Here is a 5,826-nt window from a genome sequence, read left to right as displayed (position 1 = left end):
GCAATAGAATTGCTGCAATGTTCATGAGTACTCAGAAATTGAGATTTGAGTATTGGATAAACCCTCGCTCAGAGTATTACTTCATGGAATTCATCACGAGTAATACTGAGACGATAATATCTTATAATCTTGAAACGAAGATATATGAGTTGTAATTTACAAGTCGGTTGTGCATTGGTGATACGAAAACGCATCAGTAACTTGGTGTTATAAAACGTATTGTCATGCATAATTTGATGAGTAAAAGATACAAGCATATGAGTCAACGTTTATTCGTTCCTTTTGCCCTAACAGGAAAAGCGATATATGTGGGCCCCTCGATGATTTGGTGTTGACTTATGTGCTGGGCCCAGCCAGGACTAAATTGATGTGTTCAATTAGAAGTCCTACATCATCACAAATCAGGAATCGGGAAACATAGATTCTGGACAAAGAGATTGATTATATTCCATGTCTTTTGTCTGGGGATATCAAGCAGAACGAAGGGTTATATGATCACTTATCTTAGGACACGTAACTGACTGGGTCAGAGTTCGGCAGCAGCTTTTTGGAAGCTACAATTTGCTGGTCAAATTTAGAAGGCATACTAGCAATTATAGTTACAGACTTATCCAAGTGGGAGACTGTTGGATTAGGTGTCTAAGCCCTTAACTATAATTGGTATGTAGTTGAATTGATAGCAGCACAGTCCTTTTGGGTTGCCCTCAACCTAGCAACTGGACAAGGAAATTATGAAAGGAGAGATATTAATTTATAAGATTAATAAATTAATATAAATGATTTATTAATATGTTAATTGATTAATATATTAATTAGAAATCATTATGTTTAATTAATTGTTAGCCAGAAATTAATCAGAATTAATTTTGGGGTTAAAAGAATTAATTATAAAGTGCAGGGACTAGTTTGCAATTAACTAATAGTTGAGTGGAAGGTTCCAGAACCCCCTTGGAAGGGGGTGGACGAAAACCCTAGGGGAAACCCTAGAGAATTCGTCCAAGGGCTCCAAGATAAGGCCTTGGGTCTTGCTTAGGCCCTAAGCAAAGGATAACTAGGGTTTTCCCTAAACCCTAGTTCCCTCAACTATTTAAGGAGCCTCCTGGCTCACATTTTGTGTACTGATTCTTTGGAAGAATACCTTGGCCGAAATTGCATACTCCCTCTCCCCTCTCTCTTCTACTTTCCTTCTTGCTAGTTTGGGTGTGATTCCATTAGAGGCATTACACTTGTGGTGCTAAAGCTTCCAAGAAGATCAAGATCAAGATCAAGGGAATATCAATTGTTTGCTATAACAATTGAAAGGTATGTAAACCCTAAACCCTAGTTTACTATTTTCGATAATAGCCTCTCTCCTCTAGGGTTCTTGTATTGCAATTCAAAGTTGAATGTTCAATAGTTAAAACATAGATCCAAAGTAGGTTGCATGTGAACTTAGGAATTGTTTTTCTAGTTTATTTGTTTTACCTAAAACCCATCAGATGACTGACTGATTGAACAAATCAAATCAGTCCTGGCTTGGCCAAGCACTCACATGTATCATCTTTAAATCATCGAGGGGCCCATAGATATCGATTTTATCCCGAAGGTAAAAGGAATGGATAAACTTTGACTCATATGGCTTGTTCTACTACTTGTTGAATCATACACAAAGGCACGTTTTATAACATCGAGTTACCAATGCGTTTTTGTGCAATCAATGTATAACCAACTCATAGTAACAACTCATATCTCTAGGTTTGAAGAATATAAGATATTATCGTCTCATGATCACTCGTGATAAAATCCATGAAGTGATTCAAATGAGCGCGGGTTGAATCCAATACTCAGAACTTATGAGCACTCATGAGTGTTGTAGCACCACTTTGTCCACCAACTTGGACCTCTACAAACCAACCCATGACAGTCTTGATTCATATCTACTTCCAACATATGACCGACTGTGGATGGTTTGAATAACTTAATCATTCAGGAAGAGTGACTTAGTTATTTTGGAAGTCAAAACATGCAAAGTGAAACACAAGAATAAATGAATCAAATATGGTATCAAACCCTATGAATATAAATAAACACTTTTATTTATCACCATACTGATTACTCATTATTCATTGTTTCGGTTTTATCAACTTTATACTTGAATTTAAAACAATAGTTGTCCCATGCTCCAAGCATGTACACTATGTTTTCTAAACACTAGTCATGCCATACACCAAGTATGCATACTATGTTTGTCTATGATCTTTACTTTGTAAAATAGATCAATTGAACATCACTCCAATGATCCTCTTTTCACAGTCCCAAATCCTTACTGCAAATGCAAGAATTCCAAATTCATGCCATTTACTGAAATCTGTTAGATTCTAAACTTATATGCATTGATCCTCTTAATGATTATGCACGAAGTCAGAAAGACTTGACAACAATCATTATAGAGCATTCCAAAGGAGATCAGCTCCTTGGAAACATCCTTCTTTCATTAAGTTTCCTAATCTTACACAGATTGAATAATTTCTAACTTTGAAACATTTCCATATTCCATTTTGACTATCACTTCTGAACAAGAGTTGCCTCCTTACAGATTATGTCAATATGGTCCTTCCAGAATTAACATTATACTTCCAACTGTCCTTGAGCAACCAATCTTTGGTAAACCTTAGATTGTCCTCGACAATTGCTTAATCATTTTAGTCATATCCAATTCTAGACCTTTTCCCTTCATAATGCCCCAGGCATTTGGAAAATTTTAGAAAGGATGAATATAGCACATGTAATCGATCCTATATCCGAAGCATATAGGACACGATTCATGATGTCTCACATAAAGACTAAACCAGTCTTTTGCTATAATATTTCCATTTCAATTTGCCAAGTTCTCAAAATTCAGATTATGAAAAGGGATGTCGTAATCATAATCGAATTTTAGAACGCAAATAATGGACCCATATATAGAATTTCCTTATGTTGAGCCATTCCAACATGAAATTCATATATATATCCTTGATTAAATACGATTAAAATCTCAATCTAAGCTTTTAGAATTGAAATGAAGTATAATTTCCTCTCCCTTAATTATAGCAAAACAACTTTTTCAACCCCTGCATCCTCACGAATTGAAACTTTTGTTTTCTATAATTAACATTGCTAACTTGCAACCTTTGTCATAATTATCATGCTCCCACTAACATGATGATTATTAGCATAACACTTATGCTCCCACTAGCTTTGACATGTACTCAGAAATCAGCTGACTTTCTTACCAAAGTTCAGATTTCTGATACTAGATTGTTTTGATAAAACTTTATCAAAATCATACACCTCTCTTAGATAGCTCACATGTGTGTCTAAACAATTTTAGAACTATGAAAAGGGATGCCGTAATCATAGTCTCAATTGTTTAGACCTTTGCCACTTCTCACAAGTCCATGTTAGTGTGCCGGTAAACCACACACGCTCCACTAACGACTTTGAGAATGCAAATATCACAATTGCTATCTAGCTAAAATCTACTTAGTGAAAGTGTTTCCTCACCATCATTTTCATGAATCGGAGAGAAACCTTATGACACTTAGATTTAATAGTGTATGTGTTCTTATCTATGTGAATTTGTCAAAACCATAATCACAAGACAAGGTTAGTGACAAATCCAAACTCATATTGATTAAACTTGTGCAATCTTAAATTCTTGCCATTTGGCAGCTCAGGTGCCTGCCATTGCTTCCAAGTAGTTGTGCAACCAATTGAGAACTCTCAGAACTCCTATGCAAAGCCAACTTGAATAGGCACAAAAATTTCAACACGATAGGTTATAAACCTCAAGTCGTGTGCTAGTGAAGGACTTTAGGTTTTATTCTTGATTAAGTCTTGAAACTTTCAAGAGCTTTAAGACTCCCACTGTCCTCTTGACATATAAGACTCCCTTGTCAAATATTCAAGAGATAGTGCAGATTCTTTATCAAGACTAACACTTTACACAATTGGCCTAAGTTGGTCTCTGTTTTATCCAAAACATCACAACTTACCAATTTCAAATGTACAAGAGTAGATAACCTTTTACTCTTACATTTGACTAGTGTTAACAAACCCTCTTTAAGATATGTCACTCAAGTTACAATCTTGGAGTATGACTCTAAGAATTGTTTTGGAACGAAGTATGACTCATCTTTTTGATTTAACCATTTCAACAATTCATGACTCCTCTTCTTAGTCATAAGAATGCACTAAGATGACTTTAGAGGACCAATTGTGATATGGTATCTTAATCATTAAGATGATCATAAACATGATACTAAAGTACTCTCCCATCTTTTCAGATTTGACAAACTTTTATCTTTCTGCCATTCTATGATTCTTCTTATTCGTTCTGTCTCACACTGAAACTTCTCCAATGCTACAAACTTATACTTAAACTTATAAGTATAACCATATTTACTGAACTTAAGTAAATCATGACGAATAGTCTTCTTGATCTTTTGTGGTGGACTTGACCAGTGCACAAGAATGTGTACTCGATCCCTTAGTCCTTTCCTTATTCACATAAGGAATTAGTCTTAATTTTCCAAGCTGAAAGTTCTCATTCATCATACTATACAACTTGCATGATTCCAAGTTTCGGTCCAATTGAACCTTGGGTGATGAGAATCTTTCCTTATTTGGTAATATTAGACACTACCACAACCGAAAGAATCAAATCAATTTTTTCCAATATTGCTATCAATGGAATCTTATAAGCAACAACTTTTCACAAATGCCATTGTAAGGATACTTAAAATAAATAAAATCAAAACCTTTTTCTTTTATTTTAAAACTTTGACGGAAAAACTTATCCTTACAATCCATATGAAAACCTTGTTGTTATCTATTCCTAAGTAATATAAATATCATAACTCTTAAGTAATAGCCCAAAATTCTGATCACCGAACCATGCGATTGAAATCCATCTTCGCGATCAGAATCAGCATGTACTTAATAGAGTTAGACAATGGACTTTACCTGAAGTAGAGCCAAACTTATTGACTTTAACATCCTTAGGTAAATTTGGCAGCTTCGTAACCAATGCCCCTTCCTTTGGCAATAGTTACCTATGGACCCTTGATAATGGGACTATCTCAGACTTCGCCTCTCTCTTTACCATTGGGTCAACCGAGTTGACTATGGCCGATCCTTTTCCATTGGGAAGAGAGAGCTTTACTGGATATCCAATGTCATCATTGTCAATGTCCATAGCGTTTTAGGAAGTTGATCTTAGCAAATAGATAAGATCATTAAGGGTCTTGTCTTAGTCTGTTTCATAGGATTCCCAAAAGAACTCACTATGTGACTTAGAAAGTAGTTGAGCCACCAACTTTCTCAAGACTTTGACACCCAACTCTCCCGGCTTGTCAATATGTGACTACATCTCCAAGATGTGATCACACCTAGACCTTGCCTTGACAATAGGGCTTGAGTGACCTTAAACTTTTTAGGAAATTGTGGGTTAGGGAGAATAATTGGAGGAGGTGAAAGAAGTATGATATCCATGGGACATCATCTTCATTTAGGAAAGCTTGTTTCAAGAGATTTGGGAAGATCATAAATGTCTAGACCAGACATCTTTTTGGGAGATATTCAAGATAGTTGATTTAAAGTCCTTAATATGACACCCAATATGAAATATTAAGGCTAGGACCCAACAAACTATTTTATAACTTAGAAGAAGGATGCCGTAATCCAAGCTATAAAATATTTGAAGGTAGGTGAATGACGATTCACCAATTTCCACCATGAAAAACGAAATAATTTATTAGGTTTTAATTGGATTTGAAAGTCCTAGATCTTTGAGATTCATTGAAT

This window comes from Lactuca virosa, chromosome 6, assembly GCF_052849685.1.
Source record: "Lactuca virosa cultivar CGN04683 chromosome 6, Lactuca_virosa_CGN04683_v6, whole genome shotgun sequence".
NCBI lineage: Eukaryota > Viridiplantae > Streptophyta > Magnoliopsida > Asterales > Asteraceae > Lactuca > Lactuca virosa.
The sequence above is the reverse complement of the archived record's forward strand: the minus strand, read 5'-3'. Positions refer to the sequence as shown.